Source organism: Rattus norvegicus, chromosome 5 (assembly GCF_021556685.1).
Source record: "Rattus norvegicus strain SHRSP/BbbUtx chromosome 5, alternate assembly SHRSP_T2T, whole genome shotgun sequence".
NCBI lineage: Eukaryota > Metazoa > Chordata > Mammalia > Rodentia > Muridae > Rattus > Rattus norvegicus.
This window is the reverse complement of record NC_141538.1, coordinates 141,083,811-141,109,143: the sequence shown is the minus strand read 5'-3', so window position 1 is coordinate 141,109,143 and position 25,333 is coordinate 141,083,811. Positions and strand designations below refer to the sequence as shown.

Genomic DNA, 25,333 nt, shown 5'->3' with positions numbered 1-25,333 from the left:
TAAATGCTTCAGATAAAAGATGTTTTACGTTGGTAAATGTAAGTAAAGATGTCTAAAATTGATAAATATAAGTTATAAATGTTGGAGAGTCTAAGATGATGTTTTAAGGTATATAAATGCAAGTTATAGAGATGTAAAAATGACTTAAGGTATAAAAAATGGGAAATGTTTCATATTCTCCCCACATGTTACTGTTATTTCAAAGTTCAGAATTTTAACATTGATCAATGGATTTCTGCTAAGCTAATGGAACACTGGCAGTTTGTAACACAAGCTCAAGACTTTAACTTCCCTTTGGTTGTCTTCTGAATATAAACTTAAAGATGCTTCTCTTTTTGCTAGAAACATCTCTATCAATCTATATACCTAATCCTCTGAACTGAGAAAAAAAATGTTCTATGTTTTTTTTTAAACTCAAACCTATAGCTTTTTCTAGGTCTCAAAGGCATGAGTCTACACATCTGTCACAGATCAAATGGACCCCAGATAAATATACCTGCCCATTCTTGAAAATGGGATTTTCCTTTGGTCTTGTGGTTTCTTACCTTCCCCAATTGCTAGATAATTTTAATTTCTGTTCCTAGTCTATATTTTTGTGGTGGATACAGGAGCTCTCCATTCAGAGACTACAGGGACCCATGATGACCCAAACTACCCTAGTTCAAGGTCTGCAGACACCAAGCCCTATGCCTGTACTACAAAGTGGGGTGTGGACTTTGGAAAAAAGACTAATACTCACTCTTCCCTGGTGATTCCTCAATGTCTTTACCCTTGTTAGGAAGGGGCTTCCTAACTAAAGCTGGAGCTCAAATTCACTTCTATTCTGGAGAAGGGAAGATAGTGGTTCAGGTGAACCCAGCTCTGGTCTGTGTCTTTTCTTTGGAATAAGTATATCTCCTGCAGCCAAAGAAAATCAGAGGGCCAAAGGGCCCTCTACCACCCCTCCTGAAAGGATGTATTGCCCAGATACCCTAAGTATGGGCTGAAAATAATGCCCCTGGGCTAGCTTCTCACCTTTCTTGGTTATAGTAGATCTAAAAGTTACTGCTAGCCCTTTAAGAATAAGGCAGTAGTCTGTGTCACAAGAAGGTCTTCAGGGTATCAGGCCCCATATTAATCGACTTCAAGAGCATGGAATCCTAGTTCCTTGTCATTCTCCATGGAACACACCTTTGCTATCAGTTAAAAACCAGAGGAAAAGACTGTAGACCAATGCAAGATCTGAGGGAGGTGATTAAGAGGGTGGAAGACATTCACCCAACCATCCCAAACCCATGTACACTTTTGAGTTCCTTACCATTCCTGTCCTCTTTCCTAGGTTTTCCATCTCCAGGGATGTCTTCCTTTGAGTTTTCTTTGATGATTCTATTTCCATTTTTATTTTTATTTTTTAAAGCTTTATTTATTTATTCCATGTATGTGAGTACACTGTCACTGTCTTTGAACAGACCAGAAGAGGGCATCAGATCCTATTACAGATGGTTGTGAGCCACCATGTGGTTGCTGGGAATCGAACTCAGGACCTCTGGAAGAGCAGTCAGTGCTCTTAACCGCTGAGCCATCTCTCCAGCCCTCTATTTCCATTTTTAGATCCTGGACTGTTTTGTTCAATTCTTTGACCTGTTTGTGTTCTCCTGTATTTCTTTAAGGTATTTATGTGTTTCCTTTTTTAAGGGCTTCTACTTGTTTACGTGTGTTCTCCTATATTTCTTTTTTTTTTTTTTTGGTTCTTTTTTTTCGGAGCTGGGGACCGAACCCAAGGCCTTGCACTTCCTAGGCAAGCTCTCTACCACTGAGCTAAATCCCCAACCCCTCTCCTATATTTCTTTAAGGGAGTTATTTATGTCTTTCTTAATGTCTTCTATCAGCTTCATGAAATGAATGTTTAGATCTGAATCTTGCTTTATAGGTGTGATGGGGTATCCAGGACTTGCTGTGGTGGAAGAACTGGATTCTGATGTTGCCAAGTCAATTGGTTTCTGTTGATTATGTTCTTATGCTTGCCTCTCACCATCTGGTTATCTCTGATGTTATCTAGCCTCCCTGTCCATGACTGGAGCCTGTCCTTCCTGTGATTCTGTGATCCTGTGATCCTGGATGTGTCAGAATACCTGGGGAGCCAAGCTGCAACTGGGGTGTGGGCTGTGTGGAATCTGCTCCAGTGCCGGGGCTCTGCTCCAGGCACTGCTAAGTACCAGAAGGCACACAGGTCTCTGGATGCCAAAGACTACTTTGAAGATAGATAAAGACATGGGGAAGACTGAAGAAGAATCATAACAAGGGACTTAGGAAGAATCTTAACATGCAACTCCATGACAGCACCCACTTAGGGGTAAATATGATAAAAGTATTGGTTGCTCCCAAGTTTTATGTCCAGATTTGACTAAAGAACTGCAAAATTTCAATGGGTGTCACGCTTGTTAAATGGCCAGGCTAGCCCTAAAAAGGACACGAGTCAAAAGAGAAAGAGGATTTGCATCAGATGTCTTCTGGAGATGAACTTCACAGAGGTAAAGCCAGGAAAATTGTTATAAACATCTCTTAATATTTGTTGATTCTTTTTCAAGATGGACAGAGGTATTCCCCACCAAGAAAGAAACAGCCCAAAGAGTAAGTTAAAAACTTATAGAAGAAATAATTCCACAGTTCAGGACCCCAACAGCTCTGTGATCAGATAATGGTTCTGGCTTTGTCTTGCAGGGTCAGTCAGGCCTTAGCACAAGCATGGGATAAATTGGAAGCTGAATACAAGCCCCAGAGTTCAGGACAAGTAGAAGGGAAGAATCAGACTTTAAAAGAGACCCTAATCAAATTAGCCCTAAAAACTGGCGATGACTGCATATCCCTCTTCCCTTTGTCCTTCTGTGAGTCAGGAGCACCCCCTGCATAGAGGGAGTGACCTCTTATGAGATAATGTTTGGAAGACATCCTCCAATCCTTCCAAATACTAGAACATACCTATTAGCAGATATCTCTGATTATCTTATTCTTAAATCAATCCAGGCACTCCAGGAAGTCCAGATCCACTCCTATGTTCAACCTTTGCATGACCTGCTACATGCCAACCACCATTGGTTCCAATCTGGTGACCTGGTCCTGATCAAGAGATATCAGAGGGAATCTTTAACCCCTTGCTGGAAGGAACCTTACATTATAATCCTGACCACACCCACTGCTGTAAAGGTTGATGAGATCCGAACTTGGATCCACCACTCCCATCTGAGGTTCCCCCAAAACACCAGGATTCAGACTGCTGATGAATCATCGGGCCACACTCAGAGGACTCACTAAAGATAAGGCTGATTGATGTTCTGTGGAAAGCCGCAATAACATTCACCATCACAAGATGGCACTGGCTTCCACTGCGCCAGCCCGACTTCCTTTCAGGAAGCTAGCTGTGTGCGCATGTGCAAGATTGTGTTCACGCCAAGTCTTTGCCCACCCCGGGGCGTGCCAGTGAGATCATGGGTAAGCGACCAATCAGGCGTGGACGCGCCGTGCTAGGGTTTTATAAGCAGCGCCTTTCTGGGCCCCGGGTCTCTCCTCTTCAAGATGTAATAAATGCTTTGCTGCAGAAGGATCCTGGTGTCTGCGCGTGTTCTTGCTGGCGAGACGATAGCACGGGACATATGGTGCCGAAACCCGGAAAAAACGCCTCACCATCACCAGCGCCCAGGAGAGCCTCCGTTCGCAGAGAGGGTCCAGAACTGCAGGTAAGCTCTGAGAGGCATGTTTGGTCTTGATACAGCATGTCAGAAACAGAGCGGAATGAAAGATTAAAGAGCTCAAAGAGAAAAGGTACACATAAGAAAAAAGACCCTTCCAAGGACCTTGGATCCGAGGAAGCGAGAGATAGGGGAATGGACGCCCGGGAGAGAAACAGGGAAAGGAGGAGAAAGCCCCGAAAAGGAAAAGCCTTTATCCGGTAAAGGAGTTAGAGGCTTTGGGGCTTGATAGTTCAGAAACAGATGAGCTTAGCCCCTCTGAGGAAGAGGATTTAGAAGATGAGGCAGCTCGCTATGAAGAAGAAAGATATGGGCCTAGGTGGAGAGCCACTGTGAAGAAACTGAAAGTTATGGATCCTTTGTGGGCAAGGCTGGTAATTTTGTTTATTTTTTTCTTTGTGTGGGAAGCCGTTACAGCTGTTAGGACAGGTCAGAGGATCCTTACAGAGCAACAAGAAAGTATGTCGGAGGGAGAAAAGGTCTCTAAAGAAAAAAAGAAAAGAAAAGGAGATAAAAGGAACACAGTATTTTGGGAGAAAAATTTTGTCTTTGTGCTTGTAAAAGGTGTGATTAGGCTCTGGAAACTTCACAGAGTCATACTGATCAGATTTGATAGAGGTAGACCGCCTGAAACATTTATTCAGGAGAATCAAACAAAAGATATCTCAATTCTAAACTTTTGTCTTCAGAGCTGTATTTTGCAGAGTGTGCCTACTTGGATTCCTGGTCTCAAGGACTTTCAGCTGAGACCAGTCAGGTTTCATTTTTCCTACCCCCAAGGACATCTCAATGCCCATGCACAGCTTGATGGAGTTAATGTAATTGGGTTGTGAGTGGAAATATTCAGGACTGTGTTTCACTTCCATACCATTTGTGAATGTCAGTCGTGCTGCTCAGATATCCCGTAATATATCTCAGTATCTTACAGGAATTTGGTTTCAACACGTTGATGGACTAGTCCAGGAATTGAGACAATCCATCGTCCATATCAACTCCACTTGAGTGGATGGTCACCGTGGAAGTGGTGGGAAAGGGGAAATCCTACCTCTCTGCTGACTCCTATTGGAATCTGGGTCTCTTTGGTGGGACACTATCTAGTTTTTCCTCTATGTCTATTGTCTGTCCTTGGTGCACCAAGCTGTCCATGTATGTCAGTTTATGTCTGTGGTTTTTGTTTCTTGTTGCTTAAATGTTTTATGTTTCATGTTCAAAAGAGAAAATGGTAAAAACTTTATCTGCCAGTCGTTCACATCTTGATTTGGTTTTAACTCGTTTCAAAAAAGGAACAAATGAATTAAAAGCAGTTTCAATCAGTCCTTGGAGCCCTGTACCTGTAGCCAGGAGTCTAGGTCAGCTGGAGAAGCTGCCCTGGGGTGAGCGTCTGTACGAACTGATCTTAAATGCGCCAGCAGCTCCTCAGCTTCTTTGGTACAGGAGCTGATGGCTGTTTCTCTTAGAAAAATCCCTGACTTATTATTAGACTTAGCAGGTGACAAGGTGCTTCTCTTAAAATCATAGCTAGAAAAGTAAAAATGGTGCTTGGTCTAAATATTAAAGATTTGTGTAGCCAATTCAATTTTGTTTCTGATTGGTTCTAAATGTATAATTATTCTCTACATGCCTTGGTTATGGACTATTGGCTTTTAAGTTATTGGATATGATTAAAAAGGTATAATGTCAGTAACAAAAAGATGACATAAAGCTGGTAATTTGGATAAAGTCATTCTAGACAACATGTGACATGAGCCAACCTAGGGAAACAGGTCTAAATTGAGATAATATTTTTATGGAATTCTTATTCTAGAAACCAGGTTTCTAAAAGAATTTTAGGGCAATGTCTCTTTGTTGAGGTATTGGAGACTACACCATCGTGCGTTCATGTGTAGGAATTGGCAGTCAAACTTTGTAGCATGAAGGATAGACTCGGTGTCTTGGAGACTGGATTTTGGAGACTAGATTGTTTGTTGGAGGTTGAGTTTTGCTTTCCAAAGTTGTGGTTTGCCCAGAAGTTATCTGTATTTTAATGCTAATTCTACTGCCCCAAGGACAGCTGCCTAGTCACTACTCAGAACTCAGGTGACCTTGTGGTTGTGCTCTGGTGTTACAAGGAGAACTTAAAGATTGTGATTAAGGATTGCCAGTGTTGCATTGACTAACTCAAACTTATTTATAATTGAGAAAAAATCAAACAGGTAGAGATTGTTACAGGATTTACAAAGGATTGATGAGGTTTTAGAACTTGTGAGAGCATTACAGCCAGTTTGCTTACTCCAACTGCCATTTCAAGACAGATTTAGAGGATTGATTTTATGCAATTTGTTTACGTCATAACGATTGTGAGTTTTCATTTTGTGAGCTTGCTTATAATTTTAGAGAGCCCATGAAGTGATATCATTAAAAATTTTACAAAAAGAATGGTATTATGTAATTTTGTTGCTTCTTCAATGTAAGAAGTTAGAACTTTGAATCTTTCAGTGTATATGGAAATTTTTACTACAAATCTTTGCTCTCAAAATGAGCTTTAATATTTGGGGAGTAGCTGTTACACTACTCCAGAAAAGAATATTTGAAACTAATTTTAAGCTTCTAAGGATATGTTAATTGCCAAAGTACCTCACCTTACCAGAGGACTTAACTTTGTTATCCTCATTGGAGATAAAGCTTCAGTTGTGTTAATACAGAATTGTAGGCTAGAGTCATGGAAGTATTTTAAAAAGAAACCTGGTGAAACATACCTTATTCCAAACATCAATCAAATTGGTTATTACAAAATACTGATATTTGGCCTATCACTTATACAAATTTTTCAGGCAAAGTTGATAATTTTACTCTTTGCATGCTTTTGTATTTACTGTAAATTTGTGCATGCAACCCATAGAAAATGCACTTAGTGTATTTATAGGTGGTTCATCTAATAAAAAGGCTATTCTCTTGAGTTACCCCTGCTTCAACACAGACTATTAAATTCCGTGCTTTAGCAACTGTTTTTTAAATCAAGCTTTCAATTCATATACTGATAGCCAATGTGTGGCTTGTGGTTTACAATTGATTTCAATTACTTAATGCTTTACTAGAGACAAGTTTTCTACATGAAATCAGTGAGTGATGATTTCAGTTTGAATTGTCTGACAACTCACTGTCCTTTCAGTGCTCTGGCTCAGACAACTAAACAAAACCATAGACCCAGCTCTTTGAAAATGGTAATGGAGTTGATATGAAAAGAGGAAGACTCCATTTGCTTACTTTCAATTCCCAGCCTCGCCCTGCCAGTTCAGGGATTTCTAGTACGACTGAATCTGGACAATATTTACAGGATTTGACATTTCTAATTAATGCTTATGTTTAGGTAAATAAAGTTTGTGAGGTGCTAGAGAGATGGCTTAGTGGTTAAGAACACTAAATACTGTTCCTTTAGAGGCCATTTAAGAACTCAAACTAGATTGCCTGGACCCCTTAACGAGGGAGGACAATGATACTAGACAGTTTATATCTTAATAAATAAAAAGGGGGAGTTATCCCTGTATGCTATACAATTATTTAATTTTAAAATTTGTATGCCAAGGAACACTCTGAGTGTTTATGGCACCCTACAACTAGGCATACTTCTGCCTAGGTGAAATAGAAAGATGCATGTATTGGCATGATCCTGTTCAGATATTTTATATGGGGAAGATGGAATGTTTGTGTTTTTTCTACAGGATGCTACAAGAGTATGCCAGCTGCCTGAGTGGTTGGTGAGACTTGCTGATCCTGGTTGCATGAAGATTCAGCTTTCGTGGTTCGGGTCCCTGGAGTCATTCCTCTGCCCTGAGAGGAAGATGGAAGATCCCCCCTCATCTTTTGTCAACCATTGCGTGTCCCATCCCACTGTGGCCTACGCTCAGGCCCTCTGTGCACTGCTGCTTTCTGGAGAAGACTGGACTCCATTACCCTTGCCCCCCTCATTCCCCTGGCGACTCTTGCTGCCTTAACTGGTGTTGTCATTTTGCAGTCTGTAGCTTCACAGGAATGCCATCTGAGTGAAGCTGCTGTGGACTGGGGAACTCTGCCCTGGTTGTACAGATCTCAGACATGGTTCCATTGCCTGCTGGTTGTTCCAGAGAAGAATGACTGATCCTAAACTGTCCTGGGAAAGACCTTGTTACTTTCGCTGCTATTGTAGCAGCCATTACTGCTGCAGCCATTGTGTCTGCAGTGTCTAGAGTTACCCTCCCCAAATCTATTGTTAGGCAAGCACAGTGGGTGAACTTTCTGGAGTAGTTGCTAACAATTGGGAATTCTAAATTTTATTATAGGAGCGGCTTGACTACGGCCCTTGGTGGTAGCAGCTGAGGAGAACCAGATGAGGTGCCCACTACTTATCAGGAGTGGCTCTGTTTGGTGCAGCCCTATGCTGTGGATTAGTGTTCATGCTATGGTTGGTTTGCAAACTCAGATCTCAACAGAAACGTGACAAGGTCGTTGTCACTCGAGCACTTGTGGCCATTGAACAAGGGACCTCCCCTGGAAGTTGGTTATCTATGCTCAGGAATTAGTCGGCATCTGAGTTCTCTGCTCTTGCACCCCATGGATTTGTGGATCCATTGCACTGGAATGAGAGAGACTCAATGCTTCTTTGATCAGCCCTTCTACATCGCTGAGGTTTCCTCATTGCACGTGATAGGGTGATCATGATTTCCCCACTAACTCATTTTCTGGCTGGCCTTTTTTGGTCGTTTAGCAGTTACTGTCACACAGCACTGCGGTATCCAGAGACGGGCAACTTTCCTCATGCACAGACCAATCTAAGACACGGGGCCCGGTGGCGATAGGGTTACCCTACGACATTAGACTGTGACATTAGAGGAACGACCTAAGACAGGAGCCACAGCAGATGGACGTAACTGCAGAGGCCTAGACCAGCCTCATTCTAGTAAAGCAAAAAGGGGGAGATGTGGAAAGCCGCAATAACATTCGCCATCACAAGATGGCACTGGCTTCCACTGCGCCCCACGTGGAAAGCCGGGATAGCATTCGCCATTACAAGATGGCGCTGGCTTCCACTGCGCCAACCCGATTTCCTTTCAGGAAGCTAGCTGTGTGCGCATGTGCAAGAGTGTGTTCGCGCCAAGTCTTTACCCACCCCGGGGCGTGCCAGTGAGATCATGGGTAAGTGACCAATCAGGCGTGGATGCGCCGTGCTAGGGTTTTATAAGGAGCGCCTTTCTGGGCCCCGGGTCTCTCCTCTTGAAGATGTAATAAACGCTTTGCTGCAGAAGGATCCTGGTGTCTGCGCATGTTCTTGCTGGCGAGACGATAGCGCGGGACAATGTTCCCTTGATCTGCTTTGCTTTCTTGTTAATATGATGTTGTGCCAAAACACAGGGCCTATGAAATCAGGAAACTATAGGCCAAGGACATGGCTATAGAGACTTTTAAACACAGAATTATTGCTGAATATGATCTCCCCTCTTCCCATGAGCCTCCCCAATTTAAAATGTCATTTACAGACAAACCCTGGGATGCCAGGGTCTAGACTCACCCCTGGGTGCTAACCTAGAAACATTGAGGAGAAAGAATTTTGTGGGGAAGGTCAGTATTATGTCGGTCTGGCTGAGGGAACTGAGGTATCCTACTGTCTTAGGGTTTGCATTGCTGTGAAGAGACACCATGACCAAGGCAACTCTTATAAGGACAACATTTAATTGGGACTGGTTTACAGGTTCAGAGGTTCAGTCCATTATAATTAAAGTGGAAGCATGGCAGTGTCCAGGCAGGCTTGGTGTAGGAGGAGCTGAAAGTTCTACATCTTCATCTGAAGGCCACTAGGAGAAGATCGGCTCCCACATGGTTAGGAGGAGGGTCTCATTACCCACTTCCACAGTGACGCATGTCCTCCAACAAGGCCACACCTATTCCAACAAGGCCACACCTCCTAATAGAGCCACTCTGGGGGCCAAGCATATTTAAACCACCACACCTACTGTCAAGATGAAGACGAGTTCTGTGGTCCCCATTGGTTTTGCATTACTTGAGCTAAGCACTGGGAGCCCAATATTGCTGATGAGTACTTAGACATAAAATTTGAAATAAATATTAGTTGTAAGATACCCTGTATTTGCAACTCAGCCCTCATTACCTTAAATAAATGGGATCAGCTGCCCCTTTATGCCTACTAGGACACCAGGGGGACCTGGGGACTTAGATCATACCTTATGGGCCAATATCCAGGAACCATGTTCACCATTCAAAGGTTAACCAAAGTCTATCTCTTTAAATCCATAGGACCTTTGGTGGAAATTCCCAAGGCTTTTCTTCCCAACAAGGGTTCCTTTGTACCCCCTGGATCAGGAACTACAAATTTGTCTTCCACAACCCCTTCCCTAGTACTTCCCAGACTCCATTTGTCACCTGGGTCCCCATTAATAGACACTGTCTTGGCTACCTTTAAGTTTTAATTTTTTAAAAAGATTTACTTATTATATATTAGTACACTGTAGCTGTCTTCAGACATACAAGAAAAGGGCATCAGATTTCATTATAGATGGTTGTGAGCCACCATGTGGTTGCTGGGATTTGAACTCAGGACCTCCGGAAGAGCAGTCAGTGCTCTTAATCACTGAGCCATCTATCCAACCCTACCTTTAAGTTTTAAAACAGCATTTAGCCCAATATAACAGAGGACCGTTGGCTCTGCCCAGACCCTAAGACTCCTACTATACAGACATAGCAGCAACAGATACCAAACCTTTCCAGACCCTCAAGCCGATTCCCCTCAATGATAGCATATCATGTTCCTGGGATACTCCCTTTACCTTAAGGGAGACATGGGGAAGTGTATTTAGGTCAAATAGATATTCCCTACCTACTTCACCTTGATTCCAATGTGCCTTTGATACAGGCCTCTAGTACTATCAGGCTAAAAGAGAAGAATCTCCTGGCTGCACCAGGAGGGTTTTGGTTTGCCTGTACTTCAGGACTTACTCTTTATCTCTCTGTTAGCGATTTAACCATTGGGCAAACCCTGACTTGTGCATATTGGTATGTATTCTACCCCAGGTTCCCTGTCATGAAGGTACTGCAGGAGGATGCATTCACACAGGTTTCCTGCCACAAAAATATACAACCCCTATTCTGATACAGGTATTAGTAGGATTGGGGATTGCAGGCTCTGCTGTGCATGGTGTGACAGCTCTAGTCATGGGACATCAGCAATATAAAATACCTCAGTGAACAAGTTGATAAAGACTTAATCCAGTTTCACTCAGTCACCTCCTTCCTAGAGAATCAAGTAGACTCCTTAGCTGAAGTAGTCCTATAGAATCGAAGGACTCTACATCTACTGTCCCTAAAGGAAGGAGAATTATCTATGACCCTTGGAGAACAATATTGTTTTTATGTTAATCACTCTGGGGTAATCAGGGACACCTGGAATTAGGAAGTAACCACCTCCATAGGGAACAACAGAGAAAGCAGTCAATGGAGCTGGTATAAAACCCTTTTTAATTGGTCCCCTTGGTTAACTTCTCTCATCACAGCCTTGGTTGGTCCCCTGTGCTTATTTTTCTGATGCTAAGCTTTGGGACCTGCACTAGTAGTGCCTTGGTTTCCTTTGTTAAGAAAAGAATTTCTGCTGCACAGCTTATGGATCTTAAGATGCAATATCATCCCCTGCTCATGGAGGACACTGTGGAGTCAATGATTTGACCCCATATACAACTCAAGGGGGGAATATTAAATATTAAAACTTGACAATAGGGCTGGAGAAATGGCTCAGCGGTTAAGAGTTCCGACTGCTCTTCCAGAGGTCCTGAGTTCAATTCCCAGCAACCACAGGGTGGCTCACAACCATCTGTAATGAGGTCTGGTGTGTCTGAAGACAGCTACAGTGTACTCGTATACATTAAATAAATAAATAAATAAATAAATAAATAAATAAATAAATCTTTAAAAAAAACACTTGACAATAGCTCTGCCATATTCCCTCAACCTTCATTTGGTAGCTCATAACCTTAACTTGACCTATCATTCCTTGCCATGACAAAAACAACTTGTACTTTGTCACAGAGCCTCATGGACTTTGGAGATCCCCTAGCTTTCTTGAATCTTAACTCCTGACTGCACCCTGATTAATCAGATCTGGTTTATGTTTCCAATAACCATTGATACCTGAGTGAGATTGGTGTCTGAGGGGTTTGTGTGCTATTCTTGGACCCTAACTTGGACCCAGTACATGGCTGGGTAGTGGGTATTCTAGCTGGTAGAGTCTATGAAGAGGTGCTGGCTGGTGCAGTGGGTTGCTAGACAGAGGTAGTTGGGCAAAGGAAATGGTTTCAATCCATGAAGAGAATATACAGATTCGAACGCTTGCCTAGCAAGCGCAAGGCCCTGGGTTCAGTTCCCAGCTCCGGAAAAAAAAAAAAAAGAATCCCAGTTCTTAGGTTGAGGAGTGGCCAAACAATAAGGTGTTTGTGTCAGTTTAGAAGCTAGGTGTGGTGGTGATCCAAGCACTCAGGAGGCTGAGGCAGATGGATCTCTGTGAGTTTGAGGTGTTAAGGTAAGCCTGTCTACATGGTCAGTTTCAAGTCTTTCAGGATAAGAAGGGGGAAGGGGAAAAAGGGAAAGGGAGAGGGAAGAGAGGGAGAGAAGAGGAAACAGTGTTGAGGTTAGGATTCATGTTGGGGATCGTTTAGTCCCATCTTGGTCATCTGAGGTTTCTAGAATCTGTGAGACCTAGGTTCTATAGATCTGTGCCAAGGACCAGCCTTGGTTTGGAGAGGAATTCTGAGAGAAGGCTGTCTGGGAGCAGCAAAAAGAACAACTCAAAGTCAAATCATGGATCCAAGCTGATGACCTGTGTTCTACTTGATCCAGCTTTTCTTTCTTTCTTTCTTTCTTTCTTCCTTCCTTCCTTCCTTCCTTCCTTCCTTCCTTCCTTTCTTCCTTCCTTCCTTTCTTTCTTTCTTTTCTTTTTTTCGGAGCTGGGGACCTAACCCAGGGCCTTACGCTTGCTAGGCAAATGCTCTACCACTGAGCTAAACCCCCAACTCCCATTGATCCAGCTTTTCTAGTCTGTCTCTTTCTATGTTATAGTTACTCTCTAGAGATTTCTCAGTCTATATTCTGATTGCTTGCTAGTCTAAAATATCTCTCTGTCCATGTCCTGCTTCTGTGTGTGTGTGTGTGTGTGTGTGTGTGTGTGTGTGTATGTGTGTGAAGTCTCCAAGCAGCTCTCTCTTTTTATCTTTTTTCTCCATCTTTATTAAATTGGGTATTTCTTATTTACATTTCAATAGTTTTTCTCTTTCCTGGTTTCCAGGCCAACATCCCACTAACCCCTCTCCCTCCCCTTCTATATCGGTGTTCCCTTCCCCATCCTCCCAACAATCCCATTCACTGGGGGTTCAGTCTTGGCAGGACCAAGGGCTTCCCCGTCCACCGATGCCCTTACTAGGCTATTCAATGCTACCTATGCAGTTGGAGCCCAGGGTCAGTCCATGTATACTCTTTGGGTAGTGGCTTAGTCCCTGGAAGCTCTGGTTGGTTGGCATTGTTGTTCATATGGGGTCTCAAGTCCCTTCAAACTCTTTCAGTCCTTTCTCTGAATCCTTCAACGGGGTCCCGTTCTCAATTCTGTGGTTCACTGCTGGCATTCGCCTATGTGTTTGCCATATTCTGGCTGTGTCTCTCAGGAGAGATCTAATCCGGTTTCTGTCAGCTTGCACTTCTTTGCTTCATCTATCTTATCTAGTTTGGTGGCTGTATATGTATGGGCTACATGTGGGGCAGGCTCTGAATGGGCATTCCTCCAGTCTCTATTCTAAACTTTGCCTCCCTATCCCCTCCCAAAGGTATTCTTGTTTGCCTTTTAAAGAAGGAGTGAAGCATTTACATTTTGGTCATCCTTGAGTTTCATGTGTTCTGTGCATCTAGGGTAGTACAAGCATTTGGGCTAATAGCTACTTATCAATGAGCGCATACCATGTGTGTTTTTCTGTGATTGGGTTACCTCACTCAGGATGATGTTTTCCAGTTCTATCCATTTGCCTATGAATTTCATAAAGTCATTGTTTTTGATAGTGGAGTACTATTCCATTGTATAGATGTACCACATTTTCTGTATCCATTCCTCTGTTGAAGAGCATCTGGGTTCTTTCCAGATTCTGGCTATTATAAATAAGGCTGCTATGAACATAGTGGAGCATGTGTCTTTGTTATATGTTGGAGCATCTTTAGGGTATATGACCAAGAGAGGTATAGCTGGGTCCTCAGGTAGTTCAATGTCCAATTTTCTGAGGAACCTCCAGACTGATTTCCAGAATGGTTGAACCAGTCTGCAATCCCACCAATAATCGAAGAATGTTCCTCTTTCTCCACATCCTCGCCAGCATTTGCTGTCACCTGAGTTTTTTGATCTTAGCCATTCTGACTGGTGTGAGGTGGAATCTCAGGGTTGTTTTGATTTGCATTTCCCTTATGACTAAATATGTTGAACATTTCTTTAGGTGTTTCTCAGCCATTCAGCATTCCTCAGCTGTGAATTCTTTGTTTAGCTCTGAACCCCATTTTTTAATAGGGTTATTTGTCTCCCTGCAGTCTAACTTCTTAAGTTCTTTGTATATTTTGGATATAAGCCCTCTATCTGTTGTAGGACCAGTAAAGATCTTTTCCCAATCTGTTGGTTGTTGTTTTGTCCTAACAACAGTGTCCTTCGCCTTATAGAAGCTTTGTAGTTTTAAGAGTTCCCATTTGTCGATTCATGATCTTAGAACATAGGCCATTGGTGTTTTGTTCAGGAAGTTTTCTCCAGTGCTCATATGTTCGAGATTCTTCCCCACTTTTTCTTTTCTTACTTTGAGTGTATCTGGTTTGATGTGGAGGTCCTTGATCAACTTGGACTTAAGCTTTGTACAGAGTGATAAGAATGGATCGATCTGCATTCTTCTACATGCTGACCTCCAGTTGAACCAGCACCATTTGCTGAAAATGCTATCTTTTTTCCATTGGATGGTTTTGGCTCCTTTGTCAAAAATCAAGTGACCATAGGTGTGTGGGTTCCTTTCTGGGTCTCCAATTCTATTCCACTGGTCTATCTGTCTGTCTCTGTACCAATACCATACAGTTTTCATCACTATTGCCCTGTATTACTGCTTGAGTTAGGGATAGTGATTCCCCTGGAAGTCCTTTTATTGTTGAGGATAGTTTTAGCTATCCTGGGTTTTTTGTTATTCCAGATGAATTTGCAAATTGTTCTGTCTAACTCTATGAAGAATTGGATTGGAATTTTGATGGGGATTGCATTGAATCTGTAGATCGCTTTTGGTAAAATGTCCATTCTTACTATATTAATCCTGCCAATCCATAAGCATGGGAGATCTTTCCATCTTCTGAGATCTTCTTCTATTTCTTTCTTCAGAGGCTTGAAGTTCTTATCATACAGATCTTTCACTTGCTTGGGTAAAATCACACCGAGGTACTTTACATAATTTGGGACTATTATGAAGGGTGTCCTTTCCCTAATTTCTTTTTTTTTTTCATTTTTCACTGCTATATAAATTTATTGGGAATGTTATTCACATCTATTGTCACCTAAAACATACTGTAAACAATGGGTTATTCCGTAAGACAAATGCATACGTGATTCTCAGCAATCATTGGTTTGATTATTAGTAGGTTACAAGGTCACATCTCTGTGGAATGTCAGTGACCGCTGTAGTGTGACAAGCTTCAGCGCATCATTGCACACACTGCTTCAGAACAGTCCCCACCGGGTCTGGACCCAGGACGCAAAGCACCCCCTCTGCTTGAAACGGCAGCTCTGGAAGGTCTGCGTCACAGCTCCAGGTCTCTCACTGCAGCACTCTATGGGCGTGTACACACGCACGACTAAAAAGTTTACCTCTCGTAAACAAGAGCAACATTACCATCAACTCTCCTGCATATTTAAGTAGTAAAGTCTACGTATTTGTAAACAAACAAAACACACAAATCTATTTTTAAAAACTTCCATCAGATCGTAATTCCTCTGTGATCTAGGTGAGTCCACACAGAATTTCTGAAAGGCGCATGTATTACCTTAGGTAATAAGGCTCTGCAATGGGTGCTTCATAGTTCATTCCATGAAATGTACATTACTGACATCATCTCAGGCAGCATGAGGTTCAGGTCAAGGTCTTCCAAATCCCGGACACGTCAGTCCGCTTCCAAACTTCTGAGTTATGGCTCTGCAGTAGGTTTAGCAGATTAAATACCAAGTGTTCTAACTCCCTCTATTTCAAGTAACAATGAACTCTTGAGGCTCAAACTCTTTAGGTTTTAACTGAAAGTAACCAAGCTTCAGAAAGCCCGTGTTCCGAGGCATTATTAATTGACAAAAGAGCCTTAGGCTACGTATTCTCTGTGCTAGCCTACTAAGTATTAGAAATCAATAATTTTAGGTCTGAAAACTTGCTCCCAAGCAATATGACAATCTCCTTTAAGACACATGGTTTCAAAGAGAAGAAAAAAAATACAAAAAAAAAAAAAGAAAGAAAAGAAAAGAAAAAGAAAAACCAAAAAACCTTGAAAGGTCAGACACTTCCTTTAGTTGTTTCTCTTAAATGACACTGAAAGACCCCCGAAGGGAGCCCCCCACTCAAGTCTCGGGAAAGACGCGCACCCAGTAGGACACAGACACCGACCTGCTGTAATCACACGAGGAAGATTTATTGTGAGCGAGATGAAACGAGAGCTCAGGCCAGCATGCTGGGGTCGAGACTCATACGCCACACAGGGAGTAGAGGAGTTCGACCCTGACCTGAATTTTCACAGAGCTTATAAAGGAAAAAACCACAAACCAGGGGGATCAAGAGGGAGGGAGGAGGGGAATTCCAAAACCATAAACTGCCCATACATTTAGGTCATATGCTAGTCATGTGTAACACTAGGCAACACACCCAGGACTTTGTGACATTGTGATTAGGGGTAGTGACATTTTACAGGGCCGTTGGACCATTGTGGCCGGAGGCTATGGGTCATTGTGGCTGTTCCAGGAAACTTTTCATGCAAGAATGTTCCGGGAACCATTGTACAGCAAGGGAGGGGTGAAAAGTTCATGTTCTCACAGACCCTACCTCTTCTTTTTGGGTAGCTAGGCGGCTTATTATTAATTTTTAATCCTTCATTCCCCACTTCTTCTTTTTTTGTTAATAGTTCTAATCCTAGAACTTCATGGAGAACTCAGCTTCATCTAGCATAACAGCTTGGTATTGTAGTCTTAACATGAGGATTCTAACCTGGACACTATCCAAGCCTATCCACCAAGGTCATGACTAGCTTTTAGAACTTCTAAGCTTATACGGACTGTGATCCCTGAGGCACAGTCCCAAGAAGTGTTAAGAGTACTAACATATGCAATGTTACATCATTTGTAATGGAAATCAAGCCTATCCCACACCTATCTTGATAGAACCCAGGACAAACATGACTGAATTTCCCTCTAGGTCCCAGCTCTCAGCCCCAACAGCTAGTACACGGCTGGTGAGGGCTGAGAATTGACAGCTGTCAGGGTGGTCAGCAGCACCAGGTACGGTCCTTTCCAGCGAGGCTCGAGTGTCTGGACTCAGTGTAGCTGCAACCTGGAACTGATGGGATGTCTCAGGGGTCTCCGGGGCATAGGCTGCTGTCAGCTGTGAGCAGATTTCTTTCTGTATCACCTGTAGGTCTTTTAGCCTGGCACACAAATCATTATTACTATGGCACTATGACATGTTGGTTCAGTAACATCATCTAATACAGTCAGGGGGGCTGAGGCCCCATATAAGATCTCAAAGGGGGTAAGGCTGAATCTGGAAGGGGTATTTCTTGCTCTGAAGAGAGCAAGAGGGAAGGAGTGTCACCCAGTCTGTGCCAGTCTCCATGGTTAATTTGGTCAGGGTCTCTTTTAGAGTTCTATTTATTTACCCTACCTGTCCTGAACTTTGAGGTCTGTAAATACAATGTAATTTCCAATTGACCTCTAAATACTTGGCCACACCCTGGCTTACCTTGGCAACGAAAGTAGGGCCGTTGTCTGACCAGATTACCTTGGGCATTCCAAATCAGGGGAAGATTTCTTCCAGTATCTTCTTGATGATTGCAGAGGCCGTCTCTTGTTTGGTGAGGAAAGCTTCTATCTATTCCTGAAAAAGCATCTACAAGCACTAGGAGATACTTGTGATTATATTTTTCTGGTTTTATCTCAGTGAAGTTCACTTCGACTTTTCACCAAACTCTCTAGGTCTCTTTGCCCTGTTTGCTTGCTAAGCATTCACTTATTGACATACCTTATACTTTCTACTGTCTCTCTGGCTAAAATCTTAAAGTCTATTACATACACTTAACTACTTGGACAAACTTTTTATCTCCTAATTGAGTCCATTTCTGTATTTGGCAAAGTGAGTCTTTTCTTTGTTCTCTGGGAAGTATAGCTTTCCCCTCAATGTGCCATTGTCCTTTATCTTTTAAGCAATTTGGGCCTTTTCTAAGTGAGGCCATCCCTTAGTCCGATCCCAGTTCCCAGTGGCTGTCTCTTGCAGGCCTGCAACCAGGATGGGCTCCTGCATAACCATTTTTCGAGCCACTTTATCTGCTTCGTTATTGCCCCATGTCACTGAATCTCTTCCCTCCTGATATCCTGAGCAATGAATAGTACTCACAGTTGTTGGCTTCACCAGGGCATCCAAGAGATGGTAAAGGCATCTGCAGTGCTGATGTACTGGGGGGGGGTAGAGGTTCAGCCATCCCAGATGACATTGTGTTGTCCACCATGGCAGCACCCACTTGTCTCTGACCTTCATTCATGAAGAGAACTGTTCCCGTCTGTGGACAAGGTCCTCGGCTTTCAGCAGGGGTCAATCAGCCAGTCGCAGAGGTCTTTCCTCCACCCATGGGCTTCTGCCAGTACTTGACACTCGTGCTGTGGTGGCTCCAGGTCCGGATTGGGCAGCAAGGTGACCAGATTGTCCCCAACCGGTGGAGAATCTAGTCCATGGCAGCTGACCAGTGGTCCCATCTTTTGGGACACTCTATTCAAAGGCAGAACATCAGCCACTCTATCACAGTTTAAGTCCTGGATTGGGTGATAATTGTTAGTGCCCGGCTGGCAGGAGTGATATGTTCCAAGTAGAACAGCGCTAAGCCATTCGTCTCCCAGCATCAGGTACTGGTGCACTGAGACAGGTCTTAAGCTCCGCATACACAGTCTGTAGATATGCATACACATGGCCTCACCCAGCCATTTCAGCCCACGCAAGCCATTTTGGAGAGCAATTTTCTCATGAGCAAGGGATAGGGGCAGTCAGGGATGACTATGAACTAGTGGGTTACCCGGCCCACGCCAAGGTCCACTGTTCTTCGGGCAGTCCATAAGTATTGTTTGTTGCCAGTAGGCCCCTGTACCCAAGGTCTTTGGATATTGGCCCACTGGAGGGGGGCATAGGAGCACAGAGCATTGGGTCCCTGCATCCACACTTCCCTTCTATCTCTGTACATAGCCAGCACTCTAGGACCAAGAGGCTCTCCAGTGTCCCCTCTTGTTCTTTTTGGGGCAGTCCCTGACCCAGTGTCTTTTTTTTCTTTGCATTAGGCACACTGATCTTTAGCCAGGAATTCTCTTCTGTTGCCAGGTACTGTCTTCCTAGGTTCCCTAACTACTGTGGCCAGTATATGTTCCTCTCTTGTCTTTTATCTCTCTTTAGCTCTCTAGCTTCCTCTTCTTTTAGTCTCTTTTCTTCCCTAGCTTCCTGCACTCTTTACCTTCTTTCTTTCTTTCTTTTTTTTTTCTGTCTCTCTGCATCTTCTTCTACAGCTATTAGGTGCTGTCCACTTTTCTGCACAGACCCTGAACCATGCATCAACTTACAATAACTCTCTCAGCGACTTAGCTTAACCCTTCAAGTTTCTGTAACTTTCTCTTCATATCTTTTCCTTATCTTAGCCAGATTGGTGGGGCATTTTCCAGCCCCTAGGAGACCCACCCTTGGAGCCTGGGGGCAGACCTGGAGCACTCCCTACCTTCAGGCGTATTGAAGTCAACAGTCAGGAGCCTTCCATCCATGTCTGGAACATTCTTTCAGGCCTCTAGTAGGATTCTGTCTTTCCTCGGTGGTAAAGAAGACCTGTAACAGTTACTAACAAGCATATCAAATGGGATGGTGAGAAAACAAGAGAATCTTGAGAATAGAGTCTACCGAAGAGGGCAAACAGCATTTAGTCACACAGCTAAACCAGGAGGCCTTTCTTGGAACAAAAAGGCCATTGTCAGTGTCAGCTCCATGGCTTTGCCTCTCAAGAGAACCAGCCTCCAAATGACACTAGGCTTCTAGTAACAACTAATAACAAAAGGATGGAGAGATGGTTAGAACCTGGGTGCTAGATGCCAGGGGGCTGATAAAAGAATTGTAACCAGTTCACCTGGGGCTATCAGGACCTCAGTAGTAGCCCTTTACCAAACTGTCTCACTGGGTTTAAAGGCCCATGGAAAAGAAAACATTAATCCTGACCTTGGCTACCTCCAAGTAATTTAGTGCTGGAGACTGACTCCTCCCTTGGAATAAAGACAGCAGATAAGGCAGGCTTCCTTAAAGAACTTCTCTAAATGAGCACTCTCCTTCTGTGAGCAAATGTCAGAAATTCCTTTCCTGTTCTTGTTTTCCTTATAGCCCCACCTAGCTCTCAGCCTTTTTAGATTATTCTTCTGTAGCATTTCTAACACAGCCTGTCCCTTTTTTATAGCCTATTAACAGCATTTCTGATCTTTTAGGCAGCTACGCACTAAGTGTCATACCGGCTGAAACTCCACCTTTAAGATTCTTTGCTCCCAAGCAAAATTTAAATCCTTTTCCAGCTTATCTCAGCTGTCCACCATGAGATTCCCAGAGATCGCGAACCAAGGTGTAGTAATTCACTAAGAAATCTCTCTATAGTGTTTCTTTTTACCTTAAGCCTTTTCCTTTTAAACAGCTCCTGAAGAGCCAGAAAAATTGGGTGAGACTTGAGAAGTCCCCATGCTCGCTGCAGCAGCTCCGCAGCTAATTTCGCTCCCCTCTACTGTGTGCTGCGAGCACAAGCACAGATAAAACACTATTTTAAAAATTAACTTTGGCTATCAACCAACACACCGCCACTAGAGCGGGGTCCATAAGATTAAGTTTCTTACTAAGCATTAAGGGGACCAAGTAAAACTCTTCGACGAACAAAGCAAACAGTTTCATGATTTCAAACACAGTCGTCAGTCCAAGATTTTAAACACGGTCGTCAGTCCAAATTCAAACACGAAACAAAAGTCAAAAAAACACTGGACAATACCACAGAAAACAATCCAGACAAACAAGACCAAGACAAAGCATCCTATAACCAATTTCCACAGATGCCTGGTACCTTCAGTACCTGGCCCAAACTGCAGCTTAACCTTAGCTGCTTCTGGGATACCAAACACAGAAACAGAATACAGACAACAAACACTAACACATCTAAGCACACTTGTCCGTGCCTATACTTAAATAGGCAGCCGAACATGACCTCCAAAGTCACAGTCAGATCTTTTTGACTGTCCGTTGCCGGGTCCTCCTGACAAAATTCGGCTTGTGGAACGTCTCTCATGCGTCCCAGAGCCAGGACCCAACAAAGGCTGACTCGTGGAACGTCTCTCATGCGTCCCAGAGCCTGCGCGATTGGGGCGTCCCCCGGTGCGCTTTCTAAAAAGGAAAAAAAGAAAGAAAAAGACTATTCGGAGTAGGAATCCTTCATCTACTCACAGGCGCCATTTCGGGGTGGGGAACCTTCTTCCACCCGTGCACAGGGCAGGAAACCTTCTTCTGCCCAGACAGTGCACTAAGACTCTCGTGCACAGGGCAGGAATCCTTCATCTGCCCAGACAGTGCACTAAGACCTTAAACCGGTACCGAAAAACACAGACTACAGGACTTAATTCACACACACTCACACACACGAGCACAAACAAAAGAGAAAAAAAAAAAAAACAAAACCGACGTCGACTTCGTGTCGACCAGAGGCACTGAAACTGATCGGCAGGTCGCAGACCTTGCCTAACAAACCGGTCGTCAAGGAGTAAAGTCTCCTCTGGACCTATCAGATGGGGTTCACCAGGCGTCCCTGGTCCCCCCTTGTCCTCCTGGGACGTCTCCCAGGGCGAACGGACGGTGGGTACCTGGACACGTCTATCCCTATCCACCCCGCTCTCCTTCCTGGAGCGCGGTCTCACTGAGCGTCCGCAAAACTGAAACAGCGATCGCACCAGATTCCCAGACAGAACATAGACACAGACCCAGACACAGCGCTGAGATAAAACAGAGAATCTTACCTCCAAGTGGGTCTAGGACCCCTGGGTGGTCGCGCAGATCCCGGACGAGCCCCCAAATGAAAGACCCCCGAAGGGAGCCCCCCACTCAAGTCTCGGGAAAGACGCGCACCCAGTAGGACACAGACACCGACCTGCTGTAATCACACGAGGAAGATTTATTGTGAGCGAGATGAAACGAGAGCTCAGGCCAGCATGCTGGGGTCGAGACTCATACGCCACACTGGGAGTAGAGGAGTTCGACCCTGACCTGAATTTTCACAGAGCTTATAAAGGAAAAAACCACAAACCAGGGGGATCAAGAGGGAGGGAGGAGGGGAATTCCAAAACCATAAACTGCCCATACATTTAGGTCATATGCTAGTCATGTGTAACACTAGGCAACACACCCAGGACTTTGTGACATTGTGATTAGGGGTAGTGACATTTTACAGGGCCGTTGGACCATTGTGGCCGGAGGCTATGGGTCATTGTGGCTGTTCCAGGAAACTTTTCATGCAAGAATGTTCCGGGAACCATTGTACAGCAAGGGAGGGGTGAAAAGTTCATGTTCTCACAGACCCTACCTCTTCTTTTTGGGTAGCTAGGCGGCTTATTATTAATTTTTAATCCTTCAACACTTGAATCTCCATCTGAAGGTGAACAGCTGGCTTCACAGTCTTTTCACAATCCCTTTGGAAATCGTCAACCGAGAGCTCTGCAAAGACCTTACAAGACTGCAGTCTTCCATCGCCATGAGAAAGCCTGAGGCATCTGGTACCTTTGAAGCTGGGTTCAAGCTGCGTTTCTGAGATCTGGACACTACTACAATGGAGAGGTGGGGCAGGAAGCCCTGCTGCAGGGTGCCTTCCCCACAGCGGCGGACAGCCCCACCTGAGCATGCTCAAAGCAAGCGGCTGCCTGCTCCTCCTAGGCTCCTTAACACTCGAAAGAAGTGCGAGTGTCTCCGGGTTGTTCCACTTCCCTTATAGGCAAACAGAACTCACTACAGAGTTCTAAAAAGCAAGTCCTTATGCTTTCATTGAAGATTATGTGAAAGTGTGGAATCAACACGCTATGAAAACAGTGTGACAAAACCAAACATTACTATGTTGAAACCTTGTCTAGCTTTAACTAAAAAATAAAAACCATGAGTCTTCTATAGCATTAATTTAAAAAATACATAGAAGTGAAAAGTGCTATTTTTCAAAAAGTACAATTTTCCTCCCAACTATATCAACATGGAATGATTTCAGTTCTCCTTGTACTAAAAGCTGGAAATCTTACAAAACTATATTGCAACATTTAATAAGACAATTTTAATCAGTAGTGGCTTCTGCTTCCGCTGGACCCCTAATCAATCTTCTAATCCCTCTCTTTCCCGCAGGACCCTTTGGTTTAGCAAAACTCTGCTTATGTGCATGCTGCTTGGGATGGACTTCATCGTACAGGAAATCTGCCGTCAGTTCATCCCCATTGTCTATCTCAATCTTTCTGATCACATCCATCTGCAGTTGTCTTTCTACAATATCTAACAGAGGGCTCTTGCAGCTGGAATACAGCATCCGCTCTCTTATGCTGCACGTGTATCCGGGCATTGAATAAATAAAAACTACGGACTCTAAGTAGTCTCCTTCGTGGGAATGCTTATACAGAAAGAAATGGTAGCGTGCTGAATCCTTGGGAATCCTCTTTGGCAAATCTTTTAGTTCTGTATTTTCTGTGTTGGCCAAAATTATTGTTTCATTTTTTATATCTATTTCCAACTGCACATAGTTGAGCTGTCTCTTACTCAGTTTTTCCAAAGCCTGGAAGGCATCTCGAGAAATAGGAAATGCTACTCCTTGTAGTGTCTGATGCTTTGTGTCCACACTCACGTCAGTTTGTACCTCACTGATTTTAATCTGCCTTAATTCTTCCTTTGCTGCAGTCAGAGGGGCAGGAGACGACTGGGAGAGAAGATACTTTCTATATCCATGTAGTGATACGTCCTCCTTTACTGTTCCAAACACTTCATCTTTAATGTGGCCACCTCCAAATTCTTTTTTCAGAGTTGCTCTTGTTGCCGCATACAGCATTTTTTGACGAACATGAGAATGATCTGGAGACCATGCAATGCATATCCACTCATATCCCTGGGCATTCTGAGAATCTAACCTGAATAACACATAGCACGGTTGCTTGTCCTCCAGCAGGGGCAAGACAAAGGGATCGTAATCCTGTTCCCAGGAATCTGAAGGCGGACTACAGGACCCGACCACCAGTTGCTCATTTTCAATCGATATTTTTAGAAGTCGGTATTTCCCATTTCTGGCTCTGGCAAAGATCTCTTTGACGTCTTCACTTGCTTGGATGCCGGTCTGGTGGGACATGGCGACGGCCGCGGGTTCCCGGCTCCGGCGCAGGTTTCCCTAATTTCTTTCTCAGCTTGTTTCTCTTTTGTGTAGAGGAAGGCTACTGATTTATTTGAGTTAATTTTTTACACAGTCACTTGCTGAAGGTGTTTATCAGGTTTAGTAGTTCTCTGGTGGAACTTTTGGGATCACTTAAATATACTATCATATCGTCTACAAATAGTGATATTTTGACTTCTTCCTTTCCAATCTGTATCCCTTTGATCTTTTGTTGTCTGATTGCTCTGGCTAGAACTTCAAGAACTATATTGAATAAGTAGGGAGAGAGTGGGCAGCCTTGTCTAGTACCTGATTTTAATGGGATTGCTTCAAGTTTCTCTCCATTTAGTTTAATATTAGCTACTGGTTTGCTGTATATGGCTTTTACTATGTTTAGGTATGGGCCTTGAATTCTTCCTAGGACTTTTATCATTAAGGGGTATTGAATTTTGTAAAATGCTTTCTCAGCATCTAACAAAATGATCATGTGGTTTTTATCTTTCAGTTTGTTTATATAGTGGATTATGTTGATGGTTTTCCATATATTAAACCATCCCTGCATCCCTGGAATGAAGCCTACTTGATCATGGTGGATGATTGTTTTGATGTTCTCTTGGATTCGGTTTGCAAGAATTTTATTGAGTACTTTTGCGTCAATATTCATAAGGGAAATTGGTCTGAAGTTCTCTTTCTTTGTTGAGTCTTTGTGTGGTTTAGGTATAAGAGTAATTGTGGCTTCATAGAAGGAATTCGGTAGCACTCCATCTGTTTCAATTTTGTGGAGTAGTTTGGATAGTATTGGTATGAGGTCTTCTATGAAGGTCTGATAGAATTCTGCACTGAACCCATCTGGACCTGGGTTCTTTTTGTTGGGAGACTTTTGATGACTGCTTCTATTTCTTTAGGAGTTATGGGGTTGT

At 43.5% G+C, this 25,333-nt stretch overlaps 1 long non-coding RNA gene, 1 other non-coding gene and 1 pseudogene across 2 annotated transcripts; 1 reads left to right on the top strand and 2 right to left on the bottom strand.

Annotated features, from left to right (window-relative positions):
* The first annotated feature begins 2,115 nt into the window (after nt 1-2,115).
* Nucleotides 2,116-8,985, top strand: LOC148006029 (uncharacterized). The gene is made up of 3 exons (XR_015621445.1): nt 2,116-3,468; nt 3,576-3,713; nt 7,424-8,985. It is a non-coding gene; the product is annotated as an uncharacterized LOC148006029 (transcript).
* A 7,403-nt stretch (nt 8,986-16,388) lies between these two features.
* On the bottom strand, nt 16,389-22,654 carry LOC148006028 (uncharacterized). Its single transcript, XR_015620479.1, has 2 exons — nt 19,737-22,654; nt 16,389-17,414 (listed from the first exon to the last, which is right to left on the bottom strand). It is a non-coding gene; the product is annotated as an uncharacterized LOC148006028 (long non-coding RNA).
* A 583-nt stretch (nt 22,655-23,237) lies between these two features.
* Twf1-ps1 (twinfilin actin-binding protein 1, pseudogene 1) lies at nt 23,238-24,431 on the bottom strand (annotated as a pseudogene).
* Nucleotides 24,432-25,333: the final 902 nt, after the last annotated feature.